Source organism: Musca autumnalis, unplaced genomic scaffold (genome assembly GCF_047663935.1).
Source record: "Musca autumnalis isolate F117 unplaced genomic scaffold, ASM4766393v1 scaffold_1, whole genome shotgun sequence".
NCBI classification, from domain to species: Eukaryota; Metazoa; Arthropoda; class Insecta; order Diptera; family Muscidae; genus Musca; species Musca autumnalis.
The window spans coordinates 297,263,763-297,283,211 of record NW_027411644.1 but is presented as its reverse complement, the minus strand read 5'-3'; the positions used below and the strand labels follow the sequence as shown (position 1 = coordinate 297,283,211).

At 36.6% G+C, this 19,449-nt stretch overlaps 1 protein-coding gene across 7 annotated transcripts in view; it reads left to right on the top strand.

Moving 5' to 3' along the window:
- Positions 1–19,449, top strand: part of Esp (Epidermal stripes and patches) — a 198,144-nt gene that overhangs the window by 106,085 nt on the left and 72,610 nt on the right. The window lies entirely within an intron of this gene.

The following is a 19,449-nucleotide window of genomic DNA, read 5'->3' as shown; positions in this document are numbered from 1 at the left end:
GATATGACCCATCTTTGAGCTTAAACTAAGTTCGAATAAATATTACAATACCCAAAATTTGGTTCGAATCGGTTGATCCGTTCAAGAGTTATCGTGCGCATCAACCAGATAGACGGACAGACAAACAGGCAGACAGTCGGGCGGACGGACAGACATGGCTAAATCGACTCCAAATTGTCTGAAACGAATTTCGTACAAACACACTTGGGGTCTAAAACCGTTATTTCAAGAGTTATCGTGTGCACAAATTTTCCCAATATTTTCGAACTTTTGTGGGCTAAGTACCCGAAGGAGTGGACCGATATGACCCAGCTTAAACTAAGTTTGGATAAAATATTACGTTACCCAAAATTTGCTTCGAATCGGTTGAACCGTTCGAGCGTTATCGTGCACACCAACCAGCCCCAGACGGACTTGGCTAAATAGACTCCAAATTGGCTGAAACGAATTTCGTCCAAACATCCTTGAGGTCTAAAATCGTTATTGCGATGAGGCAAATTTTTGGTCGTATCAAAGACTATATATCCTCGTTAACACATTTCTTAAATTTCATTCTATTTACAATCATTTAAATCAATTAAAACGAATGCTGGTGTTTAACAACCAACGCCATAAATAATCACCTGTTTAGTGGCGTCTTAAATTGACACCGACACTGCTGTCGTTGTTCCCGCTAAAATAATTAATCGTTTCCACTTAAGATTGTGCTTCACATGTAGGCCAAAGACAGGGAGGTAGATATCCGGAAACGATCATTTCCACTCCAACACCTCTTTTAAATATTCAATGATTAATTGCTTAGCTATTGCTTGAAGAGATCTATGAATGAATTGAATTAATGACAAATTGGATTGAATTAAAAAATCTGAATAATAATTAATAGATTTGTTAAATGTCATACGAATATCCATCCCATTGATAACTTATTGGACAATGTTTGTTTTTTTTTTTTTTGTTAAAATTGGTTAAAAGTCTTGGCCTAGATGAAATGAAATGTGTGACAAAACTGAGGTTAAGGCGGTGGCATGTGTTTCTCTCATTTGAAGTTTTTTTTTTCAACATTTATTTTACTAAAAATAATTTTTTTATGAGATGAAATAAATGGGAAGACTTATTAGACTTAAATGGAAAATCACAGAGAACAAGATATGGAACAACATATTAAAATGAAAATAATTCACTAGAACTTTGGTGGTATGTAAATTTTCAAGAGAAAAGATTGTATGAAGCCGAAACCGAGTCGAATCCAACTCCCTGTCCACACAATACGAATTCGTTTATGTACATTGGTGCGTATGAATGTTGTCGTTAATTATGCGCAATGCTGTTCTGTAATGGAAAAATTTCAGCTTAATAAGTACGTAGATATAAGACCACATAAAATCGTATAAATCAGCATATCCGAATGATTTAATTTGTAAATAATTATCAAAAAGGCATCATAATGGAAAAGTTCTGTTTTTTTATAAATTCGAAAAACAAGAATGCAATCAATCTCATTGTGGTTTGTACTGAATTTGATGGAATTTTACTAAACTTTGTTTATTTATTTGCTGATGCATTAATGAATGCAGTGTTGGTGATTCAAATACTTCAGAGTAATTTTAGAAAGTCCCATGTTAGGTGGATAGAATAACCTGATTTTGACTCATGTGTATAAAAATACTAGCACTGTTCGAAATACTCATCTTTCATTAAAAATAAGGCAATTTTACATAAATAATTGTCATTTTAATAAGAAAAATATTTATGTAGAATAGTGACTAAAAACATTTAGAATAGTTCAATACCTGACATTCTTCCGGGTCATTCATGAGCTGATAAAGGCAAAAGAACATATGGGTTTGACGATTGACCTTACACCATCAGTGAATATTAGCTGCCCCAAAAAACGAAACAACTTTTTTATTGACATGTATACCTTCCAAGCTGTTCCATTTGATCCAAAAACCTTGATTTTAAAATTTTATAGAGATCGGTAAACAAAGTGGACGAGCTTTATTTCCTTAGCAATTTGTATGGGACCAATGGTGTTTTTCTCATGCAATCGTTACACAGATCGATGAGAAGCGACTCGGATTTTGATATGCCTATGAAAGTTATATTAAAATCTGAGCCTATTTTCGAACAGTCGACTTTCCAACAGCCTAATTTCGGAAGTTTTCAGTGTAAATTTGTAGGCTTTTCCTGCCTCAGCAATTTATTCCACTGACAGATCAAATAAACAGAGTCCAAACTTTTATAACTTTCGGGCCATTAACGAAGGAAGTATGAAGAATAAAGTTATAGCGTTGAAACAAGTGAGCCAAGGCTATAGTCGGGTCGGGACCGACTATGTAATACCCTACACCACTACCCCCGTTCATAAGCTTTTGACTAATAAAATTCTAAATATTAAAATTGGGATAGCTTAGCGCCTTTGCTATGAATGTCTTCATTAACACAGTTACATTTTTTTTTTAAACGCATTCAAGTGCATCGACAGTACAACCCAAATAAAAAATGGAAAAGTGGGATGTATGCCAACCATCAATAGGCTTCTTTCTCTGTTAGACCCCCATCAACCCCCAAAACTTCGTGAGCATCCGATCAAAATTTCGTAGTGTGATTGCACAAAAATGGAAAAAGGGATGCATTACCGACTTGCGATATCTCTGTTGTTTGACCACCTGTGACAACCTACTTCACATCGTTGTAAAGGTGATATTTTCTACTTTCCTTGCCAGGTTTTGCTTTCGATATATGTACCTCCTACAGAAGGGAGATATTAACTTTGAAATAAAACGTTGGTCTTTTTTTCCAAATATTTTTTTTTCACATTCCGACCCCTAAATAATATCCGCCCATTATCAAAAATCAAAGTGTTTTTTTCTCTGTGGGACCCCCAATAACTCCCAAAATTTCGTGACGATCCAATTAAAATTGCGACCTGTAGCGTGATTTCCAAAAAAGTGGAAAATGGATGTATTACAGACTATTGCGATATCTCCGTTATTTGGATACCTACGCCAACCTGCTTTACATCATTGTAATGATGGGATTTTTTACTTTCATTGTCAGACTTTGCTTTTGGAAGGTCCCGAACTAAAGCTGTGATATTCGTCATTATTATTGAAATCGCAAAAATGAAAAGTTGTGTTCTATTAGCGGCTATTGCGATATCTTCGTTGTTTGACCACCTACGACAACCTACGTTGCAAAGGTGATATTTTCTACTTTCATTAGCAGGTTTTGCTTTTGATATACCCCTTTTAGAAGCGGAGATATTCGCTTTGAAATAAAACATTGACTTTTTCTCCAAATACGTTTTTTCCCATTCCGACCCCTGAATATTATCCGACCATCACCAAAATCAATAGGCTTCTTTCTCTGTAGGATCCCCATTAACCCCCAATTTTGTGACGATCCGATCAAAATTGCGACCTGTAGCGTGATTACAAAAAAAAAAAAAAAAAACAAATGAAAAAATGGGATGTATTGCCGACTATTGTGATATCTCCGTTATGTGGCCACCTACGCCAACCTACTTTGCATCACTGTAAAGATGGGATTTTCTACTTTCATAGTCGGACTTTGTTTTTGGAAGATCCCCAACCGAAGCTGTGATATACGTCATTATTATTAAAATCGCAAAAATAAAAAGTTGGGTTCTATTAGCGGCTATTGCGATATATTCGTTGTTTGATCACCTACGAGAACCTACTTTACATCATTAGAAAGGCGATATTTTCTACTTTCATGGCCAGGTTCTGCTTTTGGTATACCCCATATTGAAGCTGAGATATTCGCTTAGGAAAAAACGTTGTCTTTTTCTCCAAATAAGTTTTTTGCCCATTACCTCCCCTAAATATTATCCGACCATCACCAAAATTCTGTGTGACCCCCATTAACCCTCAAAATTTGGTGACTATCCGATCAAAATTGCGACCTGTAGTGTGATTTCCAAAAAAGTGGAAAAATGGGATGTATTACCGACTATTGCGAAATCTCCGTTATTTGGTCACCTACGCCGACCTAGTTTACATCGTTGTAAAGATGGGATCTTCTACTTTCATAGCCAGGTTTTGCTTTTGTCCCCAGCCAAAGCTGTGATAATCGTCATTATAATTAAAATCGGAAAAATGAAAAGTTGGGTTTTATTTGCGACTATTGTGATATCTTCGTTGTTTGATCTCCTACGATAACCTTGACATCATTAGAAAGCTGATATTTTCTACTTTTATTGGCAGGCTTTGCTTTTGGTATACCCCGCATAGAAGCTGAGATATTCGCTTTGGAAAAAAACTTTGTCTTTTTATACACATATGTTTTTTGCCCATTCCGACCCCTTAATATTATCTGACCATCACCAAAATCAATAGGCTTCTTCCCCTCCGGGACCCCCATCAACATCCAAAATTTCGTGACAATCCGATCAAAATTGCGACCTGTAGTGTGATTACAAGGTTTAGATGGACAGACGGACAGACGGACGGACTGACGGACGGACACACATAGCCAGATTGACTCAGCTCGTCGAGACATTCATTTTGGTATATAAGTATGGGTCTACGACCATTATTTCGATGCGTTACAAACTTTTTGGCCAAAACCAACTTATAATACCCTCCCCACATAGTGGTGTAGGGTATAATAAAGACCACAACGACCGTCTGCATTAAAAATATATTTAAAAAGATATATCTTTAAAAGTATTGTGTTCTCCTACACAAAATTGTTAATGTTACAGGCAGGATCGCAGCGACAGCTCTCTATTAAACTTTCAATACCAACCAAGAAGTGGCCTTACCTGGATTTTAGCGCAAAAGTGGCGAGGAGGAAGATTTACTTGAAGGAATGCAGCGACATATGTAATCTACCTTGGAAGTTGATACAGGCAAATCTGAATGCCCAACAAACAGTGAAGGTGATTACAAAGCAAAGGAAGAGACGAAGCTGATGCAGAACACAGTGCGTATGAAGCATAGATGGGTCAAAATAAATTAATGGTTTAGACAACAAATAAAAAAGTATCAGTCGGCTTTGCCGACAGAGATATGCCCTCAGCCTATGTGAGTCAGATCGAATGTATTTAGGGCCTTTTCAGTATTTTGCGGCCTTTTTGGACATTTGGACTTGCTGACGAAAATGTGCATTCGGATTAATGTTCAAAAGTATTGCAAAAGAGGTACTTAAAGGAATGGACCGACATATGGAAGTGGATCTTATTTTGGTAGTCATATCTTTTCGATAGATATCGCGCCCACTAGTCATTTCATTGGGTCACCGTATAACTTTTGGACCAGTATGCCAGGAAGCATGTAAACAGGACCACAACGAACAGCATCGGTATACATTTCCAAAGGATCTTCGAACAAACCTTAAACTGCACTTAGACACAAATGTTGAACTTTTGTGGGGAAGGTACCCTAAGGTATCTCCATTTTAGAAGTTAAACTAAATTTGGATAAAATGTTAGGAGATCCAAAGTTTGGACCAAATTTGTTCAAGAGATATCGTGCATGCCATTTAAGTGACAGTTTTTTTAAATATTCGGGGGAAGTACCGGAAGTTGTGGACCGGTGTTGCCCTTCGCCAAATCGATTGATCAGTTCGATAGTTATCGTGCTCTCCAGCCACTACATATGGTGTCATAGGGGTCCTTTACACCTTTCGGGCTGTTTGCTCAACAAGTATGGACGTGCCCCTGAAAGAACTTTTACCTTCGTAATTGAGGCAGCGAATGCAAGTTGCTTCAACAAAAATCAAAGTGATTCGAGAGCATGTCTTAAAGTTAACTTTTCCGAAATTTTTTGTGATAGGTACCCGAAGGAGCGGACAAATATAGTCCATATTCGAACCTGATCAATATCTGATAGATACATTAGGATGTGTAAAGTATGGACCAAATCGGTCACTCCCTTCAAGAGTTATCGTGCGAAAAATTTTCCGAACATTTTTGAACTTTGTTTGGACAAAATATTACGAAGGCCAAATTTTGAACCGAATCGGCAGATCCGTTCGAGAGTTATCTTGAGCTCCAACCATTACAAACGATGTCATAGGAGTTTTTTTTAGCAACTTTCAGGCTTTTTTCTCAGGAAGTATGGACTTGCCCCTGATGAAACTTGTACCGTCATATGGGGGGCAGTGAATACAAGTTGCTGCAACGAAGATCAAGGCGATTCGAGAGGGGGTCCTAAACTGAACTTTTCCGAAATTTTGTGTCGGAGGTAACCTAAGGAGAGGACATTGCATTAGTATTAGTATTAGTATTAGTATTAGTATTAGTATTAGTATTAGTATTAGTATTAGTATTAGTATTAGTATTAGTATTAGTATTAGTATTAGTATTAGTATTAGTATTAGTATTAGTATTAGTATTAGTATTAGTATTAGTATTAGTATTAGTATTAGTATTAGTATTAGTATTAGTATTAGTATTAGTATTAGTATTAGTATTAGTATTAGTATTAGTATTAGTATTAGTATTAGTATTAGTATTAGTATTAGTATTAGTATTAGTATTAGTATTAGTATTAGTATTAGTATTAGTATTAGTATTAGTATTAGTATTAGTATTAGTATTAGTATTAGTATTAGTATTAGTATTAGTATTAGTATTAGTATTAGTATTAGTATTAGTATTAGTATTAGTATTAGTATTAGTATTAGTATTAGTATTAGTATTAGTATTAGTATTAGTATTAGTATTAGTATTAGTATTAGTATTAGTATTAGTATTAGTATTAGTATTAGTATTAGTATTAGTATTAGTATTAGTATTAGTATTAGTATTAGTATTAGTATTAGTATTAGTATTAGTATTAGTATTAGTATTAGTATTAGTATTAGTATTAGTATTAGTATTAGTATTAGTATTAGTATTAGTATTAGTATTAGTATTAGTATTAGTATTAGTATTAGTATTAGTATTAGTATTAGTATTAGTATTAGTATTAGTATTAGTATTAGTATTAGTATTAGTATTAGTATTAGTATTAGTATTAGTATTAGTATTAGTATTAGTATTAGTATTAGTATTAGTATTAGTATTAGTATTAGTATTAGTATTAGTATTAGTATTAGTATTAGTATTAGTATTAGTATTAGTACTGGAACAAAAATGTTGAACTTTTTACTGAACAAATTTGTACGCTCGTAAAAGAGATCTCGAACCCAACCTGCTGCAGCAAAAATCAAAACGATTCGAGAGGAGGTTCTAAACTGCACTTAACTGAGATTTTGTTTGAAAGGTACCCTAAGGAGCGGACCGACTTAGTCGATATTCGAATCTGATCTATGTCTGTTAGACATTTTACGTGTGCAAAGTATGGACCAATTCGGTTACTGCCTTCGAGAGTTATTGTGCTCACAATTTTAGCGAAAAATTTTGAACTTTTGTGGGGGAGGTACCAGAAGGAGTGAAGAGATGGGCCCATTTTCCAACTTAAGGAGAGGACCGATATAGTCCACTAAATTTGAACAAGTAAAAAAGTATCAGTCGACAGACATGCACTTACGTTCAAAATAATAGGAGTGCCCATACACAAATGGGAATGGTCCAAAAAACATGGTTCAAATTCTCTATTTTGTCCTATTTTATATTTGTTTAACAATGTTCGCATCCCAACTGTTAATTCATTAACGGAAATGTGGCAATTTGTTTTATATTATTTACTGTTTACACCGACAATATAAATTGTTTTAATTTTTTTTTAAAATAGGAGCGTGGAAGAAAAAGAGCAATCAAAATATTTTAGTTGAATTTACGACGAAAACTGTAAATATTTTAGTACATTGTAATAAATCTAATAGATTTGAAGTTTGTTGGAAAACAAAGGTCCTTTGATAGTATCCAAAAACAGGCTATTGTCCTTGTGGCCACTTTTCCTATAAATTAAGCACTTATTGGTCAATTCAGTGGATTTTATAAATAAAACCTTTATTTATTAGAGTTTTTTAACACTCTGGCTGCTAGCTCAAACAAAACATAATGATTGGTATCCCATAAATTAATGTATTTTGATCCATGATCCAAGTTTCAGCCAGTTTCCATTGATCCTTTATGAAAGGATCGGTCAAAAAAGCGTATCTAAAAGGCATTTATTCCTCGACCAAATAATATTATGAAGTCCTCAGGATGTTAGCTTTGTGTATACAATCAATTTCACTTCCATTGAAAAATTGTTTAAAGCATGAATGGTTGAAACTTATTTTTACACCATTTTGTGATAATCCGGCTTTGATTACACTATGGTTGGTTCACACCTTAGTATATTTCTCCATAAAAAAAACTCACGTTTTTCGTTCAAAAATACCAATCATCCAATTTTTAATTTAATTAATCGAGCTTTTTATGACCTAAGGAGATTACATTGAAAAATTGATATCTAGCGAAGTCCTACACACACACATCAACCACTATGCGACGATCGTTTCGTTAGCTGGTTAGGCTAACATCATCAGGCATATTAGATGTTGTTGTTGTTGCTGACAATTTTCGCCATTTGGAGCTCCTATTTATACATCCAAGATTGCAATTTTACGTTTGTGAAGTTCAAATTGAAGCTTTTTATTTCCAAAGACGACTCATTTGTCCCCCTTCTATTCCAGAAATCAATTTTTTTGGACGATCCTTACATAAAGGTATAATAGAAACTGGCTATAACTTGGCTCAAAGATCAAAATACACAAACTTTTTGGGGTACCAATCATTATGTATTGTTTTGTTTATAATATCGATCGAATTTCCCAATAAGTGCTCAAATTATCGGAAAAATTGTTCTCTTTCTTCCACACTCCTATTTTTAGAACAAAAAATTTGAAGACTATTTTTAATGTTTGTGTAAACAGTAAATAATTTAAAACAAATTGCCACATTTCTGTTAACGAATTAACAGTTGGGATGTTAACAATGTCAAACAAATACAAAATAGGCCAATGTAACCATGTTTATTTGACCATTCCCTCGGTGTGTATTGACACTCCTGTATATTTTTAGCATGTGTGAAATGAAATTTTCATCTATTGACAATATCAAAAGTAATACCGGCTATACATTTCCAAAGGATCTTGGAACAGATCCTAAACTGTACTTAAACAAAAATGTTGAACTTTTGTGGATGAAGACCGATATGGACAATTTCTGAAGTAAAACTACATTTGGATAAAATATTAGGAGATCCAAAGTTTGTGCGGTTGCTCCGTTCAACAGATATAGCGCGTAGCTTTATAGTGAAATTTTTAAATCTTGGGGGGATGTACCGGAAGTTGAGCACCGATAGTGCCCATCTTCGAAATTAAACAAAGCTTGGCAAAAAATATTACGAAAACCAAATTTTGGACAGAATCGGCTGATCCGTTCGAGAGTTATAGTGCGCTTCATTCAGCCATTTTACATGATTCCTTAGGGTTTTTATAGCTTTGGGGCTATTTTCTCAGGAAGTATGGATTTGTGCCCTAAAAAGCTTGTACCGTCGTAATGGAGGCAGCGAATGCAATACCAAGCTCAAAGTGATTCGAGAGAAGGCCTTAAAATGATTTTTTTCTTTTCGAAATTTTGGGTGGGAGATACCCGAAAGAGTTGACATATGTAGTCCATATTCAAAAAAGTTTTACAATCGTTGAATAACAAATATTTTCGTGAAAGCTGCGTTGGTGGTAATATAAAAAAATGGGAAAAATGTGTTGAAGTAAACAAGTTTTTTTGTGTTCTTTCTTGATTTCTGGCCAAACCACGCAAAACTCAAACCTGTGCTCAAAGAGAGAACTAAAGAATACCCCTTGGGCAACATGGTTCTAGTGTATGACTTTTCGATATATACACTGCATCCCCTTAAAATCGATGCTGACATTTTGAAGTTTTGATTTCAGTGTTTTTCGAATTTTTCTTATAATTAGAGGGTGCAACTAGATAATAATCGAAACTAGTTTATAGGATTGTAGAGCTCGCGATTCCACGTCGTTCGATCATGAGTGTGCTCGATATCTCATGAGTGTGCTCCGTACAGCTTCCTAGTAATAGGTGTCCAAAGGCGAAAATTTGGTGCGTAAATTTTCTGAAAAAAACCTATTTTTTGGCTTTAAAATTTACAACTGTCGTACAGGTACCCCTGAACCCCGCGTGATTTTAGTTTTGTTACGCCGAATCCAATAAGCCCTTCCGCGTTCGTATCCATCTACTAAAACGCCGGATATAGATACTTTGAAAGTAGGAAAATCTGCAAAAATATATTATGACAATTCCGCGAATTGAACCGCGATTTTCATAGATTATTTTTGCATAAATGTAATCCTTTATACGCGATTATAATATGTGCAAAAAGGTGTGTCACAAATTACAAAGATTCAGGAGTAATATCCCTATTTATCCCAAAATAGAATGCGGTGGCACATCCGCAGTTCTTGACGAATCTGTCTAAAATAATTTATATTGACGTATTTTTAATAGGGGGCCATTGAAATCGGATGCAACTTATAATCATATGCATATCGCGTAATTTTTGCCCACTTGAAGGTTTTTTGAATAGTAAGATGCCACTGATGGCACACTTTGGCCGCTGAATGAATCATGGGAAAATCCATGCATATTGATAGACATGAACTGCCTGTATCCGAAAAGCACATGCACCTCAACCGATTCAAACCAATTCGCGAATTATACGGTTTTTAACTTCTATGTTTTTTCTTTGATTGTAATTTCAATATTACTCTCTACTTCTTATTTCTATTGCTTATCACAGAAAGCAAATATACTTTCACGATGACTAATTACTTTTCTCGTAGAAGTTTAAGCAAAATACTTCAGGGTTTGGATCAAAATTTAGCGAAATAATAGAATAACCAAACCAAAAATATATTTTTGAAATAATTTCCAACAATAAGTTTCCGTTCTTTGTTGTTGCTGTAATATGCAAGTTATAAACGCGATCTTTATAATTTTGGTCTCACATTTTTCTACGCGTTGTCTAGATTCTGTACGTATTTTTAAATTATTTTTTTAGAGATGTTTTGGACTCTGATTTAGAATAAATAAAATTTATTCCAAGATTTCTTCAATATTTTTTGATTTTCCGCGAAAATAAAAATAAATTTAGCAACTATTTTAGCATCTACGGATAGATATCAAATTCTGCTAACGATTCATATATACATGTTCATATTACAACACAATAGGAATTTTTAAATATTTTTTGTTTACAAGAGAGTAAAACCGCATATAACTTTTGAGTGCAGCATCCAATTTTGTGAACGCGAACAGATTTGAAACCACGATTTTTTTCGTAACCCATGTACCAAAAATGGCGGATGTGCTCGCCAAAAACGCTTTTAATTTTTTTTCTATGTAATTGTAAAGGAAATTTGAAATTTACCATATACCCTCGTTAGCATAAATGCTGAGGGTATAAATATAATTATGAAAATATATTTATCCGTTTAAAAGTTACAGGATTTTGAGCCACTGTGTGGCGGTCAAATAGTAGTAGATGTGGGACATTTTAAATTTATCGAAGTTATCGATGCAAAATCGGCCTCGCACGTTCGTTTAGTGCACCTTCTGTGTAAAAAGTCCGGGCATTCAATGAGTGTGAGTTCGACACCCTAAACGTTTTGTCATAATTTGTCTGTTTGTCTTTTTGGGAATAATTGGGCACGATTCACATTTGCAGTTTTCAGTTTGTCAGTGAGGGAGGATTTGGTGAAGTGTTCCTATATACCTCACCTCTCTCTCTCTTCATCAAACTGAAATTGCCACAAAGAACATTGCCTAATAATATAAATCTGGGCTTATCTCAGAAAGCAGGTAAAACAACAAACGAGTAAAAAATACCCTAGTCATCTGGACAACTACTTTTGTCATCAAGTTATGAACTTATGTCCCATACGTCTTGTCGATACTACCTAATTGAAGTAGTTGAATCTAGACTCTGGAATTCGCAAACCTAGAATGAAGCACATACAAACTATGTGTTTCAATGACCTCAGCGATATCTCCAAATTGTTATCAAATACCAAAAACACAACAATGGAATTTCTTTAACAACTTTCAATTTTATGGTAGTTATAATAATTTATGGCACACACCAAAGCACCACCTACCCATTTGTGGATATTGAATGAAACCGATTTAAACCAGTTAGCTGAGTACATACACAGATAGTTTGTTTGTGGAATGGGAAGTTAAAACATTAACATTTAATTAATTTTAATCCCTCATATCATCACTCTATAAAAAATCTTCTAACATAAAAACAAATAAACTGTGTAAACACTTCCAGCGAATGACCACAACAAAAGCTGTAAAGAATTTCAAATCTATGAAATCTTTTCTTAAAATCAGAAAAATGGTGCTCTTCTGTTGTCGCCGGGCCATGCAAATCACGTTTTACTTTAGCAAATCACCCAAACAATTAAAACAATGCTCGAAAGACGTCAAAACAAATGCTGGTTAATGCTGACGACGATTATCTTCGGCCAAATTGGCGCAAAACGTAAAAACCCAAAAAATCAAAAAACCGCAAAGAATTCAATTTCCTTTTAAACCAAAAAAAAAAAATAAATAAATTAAAAACTCCGCCAACAAACTACGCAACAGAATGAAAGAATAAATTAAATTCTAATAACTCAGCTCAAATGAAGTGTGTAAGCTGAGCTTTTTACACAAAATATTCGTAAAGAAAAACAAATGCAACAAAAGTAAACGGTTTTTTTTCATTCTTTCGTCATTGTGAACACGATATGAAAATCTATCTAGCAATGTCGGCGATTGTCTGATCGTACCAACGAGCGCAAGAAAAAAAAACAATATCAACAATTTTTTTGGCCAGCAATATGACTCCGGAAATATTTCGCGAGTTCTAGTGACATTTTTCAAAGTAAAACCGAACTCAATGAACACGAGATACTTATGGGTTGCCATATGTTTATACCCTCAGCATTTATGCTAACGAGGGTATATACACTTTCTTACGGGCAAAATGTGTCTCACCGAAATAATGATTTTAGACCCCAAGTATGTTTGGACGAAATCCGTTTCAGACAATTTGGAGTTGATTTAGCCATGTCCGTCCGCCTGGCTAGAGCGCACGATAACTCTTGAACGGATGAGCCGATTTGGTCCAAAATTTGGCCTTCGTAATATTTTATTCAAACTTAGTTTAAGTTCGAAGATGAGTTATATGGGTCCACTCCTTCCGGTACCTTCCCCACAAAAGTCCCAAAATGTTTGGAATATTTGTGCACACAAAGGGAGTAACCGATTTGGTCCATACTTTGCACATCGTGAAATTTCCACCCGACTTAGATGATGTTCCAATATGGACACAATCGGTCCACTCCTTCGCGTAGCTCCCACACAAAATTTCGGTAAAGCTCAGTTTAGGACCTGCGAATCACTTTGATTTTTGTTGTTACAACTTGTTATCACTGCCCCCTACGATATTACAAGTTTTATTAGGGGCAAGTCCATAATTCCTGAGAAAATAGCCTGAAAGTTGCCAAAAAAACCCTATGACACCGTGAGTAGTGGTTGGAGCGCAAGATAACTATCGAACGGATCTGCCGATTCGGTCTAAAACTTGGCCTTGTAATATTTTGTCCAGACTTAGTTCGAAGATGGGTTGTATCGGTCCACTCCTTCGGGTACCTCCCCCACAAAAGTTCGAAAATGTGCCGAAAAATTGTGCGCACGATAACTCCTGAAGGGAGTGACCGATTTGGACCATACTTTACTCATCCTAATATATCTACCAGATATAGATCAGGTTCGAATATGGACTATATTTATCCACTCCTTCGGGTAACTCCCACACAAAGTATCAGATAAGTTCACTTTAAGAGCTGCTCTCGAATCATCTTGATTTTTGTTGAAGCAACTTGCATTCGCCGCCACAATTACGACGGTAAAGGATTTTTCAAGGCCAAGTCCATACTTCTTGAAAAAACAGCCCAAAAGGTGTAAAACCACCTATGGCAGCATATGTAGTGGCTGGAGAGCACAATAACTCTCGAACTGATACAAAATTCAACATTTGTATCTCTGTCGGCCAGGCCGAATTTGTTATACCCTCCACCACGAGTTGTATTGAAGTAAAATGGAACAATTAGTTTATGTTCGTTTGAGTTGAAGCCTAAATACCAAATTTCAGCAATTTCGGTAAAACAATGTGGCTAACGTTCAAAATACCGAAATTCGGGAGGTACCGTTCCATGGGGGCTATATCAAAACGTCGATTTATACCTCAACATTTTTGGCGGAAAGTTTTTAGACACAAAGAAGACTAAATACCAAATTTCCGATATTTCGGTAAAACCTTCAAAATACCGAAAATCAATAGGTACGCTTCGTCGGATATAGGAACCCGCGGACCTATACTGATAATTCTCTTCTGGAATATTTTATAACCCCATGGAAGACTAAATAACAAAATTTCAGTCCTTCGGTGGGACATTGACGTCACAACCTTCAGAACTACGAAAATCGGGAAGTACCCTTCTATGGGGGCTATATCGAAACGTGGACCTATACCGACGAATTTCAGTCAGAAAGGCTTTTACCTCCAACAAAGACTAAACTCCAAATTTATGCCATTTCCGTGGGTTGCTGTGGCCACAACCTTCAAAATACCGGAGATCGGAAGGTACCTTTCTATGGGGGCTATATGAAGGCGTGGACCTACACCGACAATTTTCTGGGAGAAAGTTGTATACCCCCAACGAAGACTAAGTACCAAATTTCAGCCATTTCGATGTGATAATGAGGCAAAAACTTTCAAAATAACGAACATCGGGAAGTACCGTTCAATGGGGGCTATATGAAGGCGTGGACCTATACCAACAAATTTCTGGGTGAAAGTTGTATTCCCCCAACGAATACTTAGTACCAAATTTCAGCCATTTCGGTGTGATAATGAGGCTAAAACCTTCAAAATACCGAAAATCGGGTGGTACCATTCGATGGGGGCTATATCAAAACGTGGACCGATATAGCCCATTTGCAATACTAAACATCCTAGGAATAAAAGAAACCCTCCATATAATGGTGGAGGGCATTAAAACGGTAAAACTTAAAAATAGCATTAATGGTGAAGCTTGTAGCGAATTTTTACAGCTACAACATTTTCTTTAGTCCCATTTCCATAAAACTTGCAGTTTCCAAGGAAAATCTACAAAAAACCCTAAAAGTGTAAACTTTGATGGTACCTTTCATTTAGAGTTAGTTCAGGTGCACCGTGTCAACATAATGTCCATACCTCAATTATCCTTAGACCTTACGTTTAGACTAGTGATAGAGCCAGATGTAAGGTGAAGTGCATTTTGAAACTCCAGGATTTTCAGTATGAGCTCCCTTTCCACTGCAGATGGAGGAAGCCAATGTCATTAACTACCTCAACAAGGAAAGCTCGTCCTATTGAAGGTAAAGCTTCCGAACTGACGGTCACCCTGTTTTACCACCATTTCAGAAACAATGATTTTCCAAAAACCGGTTTCGATAAGCAACCAGCGGGCGGTCAGCGGGCTTTTCACGAGGAGGTAGTTGCCTTATTCTACGTGTCATTATAGTCAATGGTGACTGCATAGGAGTTCGATGGATTGGCCACCTGAAAAGTCATTGTTATCTTGGGCAATGGCCTTCAGCCATGAAGATCAAACCTGTTTCACAGTTTTATGCTGTGAAGCTTAGGGGTCGATTATTGATAGCAACTCAACTGAAGTTGCGTTGCTAGAAGAGGAAATCATAGACTTAAAATAAGTAAAACGAAAGAAATTTTGGTCAAATTCATTCAATATCAGTGTTTTGAACCATAAGCTAGTAATTTATTTGTAAAAAAGGATGCATTTCAATGCGGAAATGGAAAATTCTAATTTTAAATTTCTGTGGGTAACGCCACTGGATTTAGGTTGCTATCAATAATCGACCCTTTAGTCCGTCTTCTAAGAAGATGGTGGTTTTTCAGCTGGTCCAGCCACCATGACACCCTTGCAGCCTGTGGAGGTTTTTGGACCCGTTTTCCTTGTCTTCTGGGTTTGAGACGGGCTTAGAGTCAGACCACAAAATGTTTACCTTTACGGATCATTTGGTTTAGCCTTCTTCATTCCTTCCGGGTTGAGCTCGGCTTCGGAGTAGAGACCGACTTCACCCTTTTACTTTGGGCCGCAGATTTCGTCACTTCTACTTTGTTGCTTTCTACCGCTGCCCCCTTTGGGCTTTGGTTTGCCAACAGCAGGAACTGGAAGGAGTATTTAGTCCACCTGAAGTTCGCATCAGGGTATATGAGGGTAGGTTCTCTCGAACTAATGTAATGTACCTGAACATGCTCCTGATGAAGAAGACCTACTTGTCAGATACACGTATAACTTATCTGGCAGTTCTCTAATTGGGAACATTGACTATTGTTGGAGCCTTGGAAGTTTTTTAATGACAGGCGCTGATATAGAACCAGCTGGAACTTTTACTCCAGTCGCTTTTAGTTCGTCTTAGCCAGTAGACTTGGCTGGGATCACCGCAGTGTCCAGCTCGTCGTCAGTTAAGGTCAAGTTGGATAACATGTCTTCCGGGAGAATGTCCTGATTCTGCTCTTCAGGAACAAGTCTGTGCAGTTGGTTTGTCTACATAAGCTATCCTCAATAGTCTTTCGAGACTCGAGTAGGTCGTCCCCGTACAAAAAATCGGTCCTGTTAGCCATAGAGTGGTTTGGCTTTATCGTTGTCCCTAAACATTGTCGGTTTGTCAACTTTCCTATCGTTAATATTTTGTACACTTGTAAGAAGTACAACTGTAGGTGCCAAGTCATCCACATCTAAAACAGCCGGATCACCGTCACTTGATCTCGGCGACACATGGCTTGTGGTCTCACCAACCGGAGGCAAGTGCATTGGGTATATAGGCCCTGCATCGTAAAAATGTGATGTTGGCTGCGCTGGTTATGGAATGCAGACAAGCTTACAATTTCTCCTCCGTGGCACCCAAGCCACATCTCGTCAAACAAAAATTACGCAAGATGCTGAAAATACCCGGCCTGATGTATGGACCCAAAACATGTATAGACCAACCCACGCATATAAGTCAGTAATTTATGTGTTTGACAGAAAAGTTCTTCGAAAATCCATGGACCAAAATGCATTGACTGGGACATCGTACGAACCACGAGCTATACCGACTATACGACGGCATAGATTCAAAAGTGTTGCGGAGGAGGAATGGACCGACATAGTCCATTATGGAAGTGAATCTTATTTTGGAAGTCATATCCTTTCGATAGATATCGCCCCTACTAGTCAGGTACCCTAAGGGGAGGACCAATATGGGTCATTTTAGAAGCTAAACTAAATTTGGACAAAATATTAGGAGATCCGAAGTTTGGACCAAATTGGTTGCCCCGTTCAAGAGACATCGTGAACACCATTTTAATGAAATTGTTCAAATATTGAGGGGAAGTACCGTAGGTTGTGGACCGGTATTGCCCATTTTCGAACTGGAACTAAGTTTGGACAAAATATGACGAAGGTCAAATTTTGGACCAAATCAGTTGATCAGTTTGAGAATTATCGTGCTCTCCAGCCACTACATATGGTGCCATAGGGGGTTTTACACCTTTCGGGCTGTTTTCTCTAGAAGTATGGACTTGTCCCTAATTGAGGCAGCCAATGCAAGTTGCTTCAACAAAAATCAAAGCGATTCGAGGGCATGTCTTAAAATGACATTTTGTGCGGGAGGTACTCGAAGGAGTGGACAAATATGGCCCATATTCGAACCTGATTTATATATGATAGATATATTAGGATGTTTAAAATATGGACCAAATCGTTTACTCCCTTCAAAAGTTATCATGCCCACAATTTTTCAGAACTTTTTCGATGTTTTATGGGGGAGGTACCTGAAGAAGCAGCACAATATGGCTTATCTTCGAACTTAAACTAAGTGTGTATAAAATATAACGAAGGCCAAATTTTGGACGGAATCGGCATATCCGTTCGAGAGTTATCTTGCGCTCCAACACTACACACGGTGCCATACGAGGTTTTAAACCTTTCGGTCTATTTTCTCAGGAAGTATGGACTTGCGCCTGATGAAACTTGTACCGTTGTATAGGAGGCAGTGAATACAAGTTGCTACAATAAAAATTAAATCGAGAACATGTCCTAAACTGAACTATTCCGAAATTTTGTGTGGGAGGTACCCGCTGGAGTGGACCGATTGAATACATATTGGAACCTCATCTAAGTCTGGTAGAAATTCTGTGGTAATCACTCTAGCAACTCTATCAACAAAAATGGATTTAGGACGTTGAAACTTTAGGAAGATGGGTCTTTTGTTTGCATGCAGGCCAAGTTCGATGATGGGCTATATCGGTCCACGTTTTTGTATAGCCCCCATATAACCGTACCACCCTATTTCAGGTATTTTTACGTTTTTAGTCACATTTTCAAACCGAATTAGCCTTAATTTGACATTCATGGGCATAAGTCCATGTTTTCGTATAGCCCCCTTTTAACCGTACGTCCCGATTTAAGGTATTTTAAGGATTTTAGCTACAATTTTTAACCGTACTAGCTGTCATTTGACATTTGAGGTTCTCAGTGGTCACGAAACTTTTCCACCAAAAACCGTCAACATAGGTCCATGTTTTGGTATTGCCCCCATATAACAGTACCTCCCGATTTTCGGTATTTTGAGGATTTTAGCAACAATTTTTAAACGAACTAGCTGTAATTTGGCAGTTGAGGTTCTCAGTGGTCACGAAACTTCTCCACCAAAAATCGTCAACATAGGTATATGTTTTGGTATAGCTTCCATATAACGGTACCTCCGGATTTTCGGTATTTTGAGGGTTTTAGCAACATTGTTTGATGGAACTACCCGTAAATTGACTTTTTTTGGTTCCCTGCAGTTATAAAACTTTTCCACCAAAAGTTGTAAAGATAGGTAGACACTTTTGATACAGCCCCATAAGTGGTAGCTTCACCTGGCTGAACACATTTTTTAGATTAGATTAGATAATATAGGCATTTGGGGTATCCATGGTCGAAAAATGTTTCCACCTAAAATTGTGAAAGGAAACTAATTATTCCATTTTAATTAAGACTATTTCATGATGGAGCATATAAAAAGTTCAGCCCGGCCAAACCTAACGTTTTTTTACTTGTTTTCAATTTTTGTCCCTGGTTGGGACCACAGGTAAAAAGATCGTACTTTAAGTTTCTCTCGGTGAATAAACTGTACCTTTATCGTAGGGAAGCACAGATTCGCAAATCAGGGTCATGGGTAGTCAAAATTGGGTTAGTTTGAATATTCCCTTTGAGTTTTGCAAGAAACTTTTCAGCTCAGACTCTCATGGAAAATGTCTAATTAATTACAATTCAAATTTTCCCATACAAAAAACCTAAATTTCTTCTAAAATTTCCCATTTTATGCCATCACATCTGGCAACATCAAGCGAAGAGAACGCGTAAGCCTGGTTGTATAAA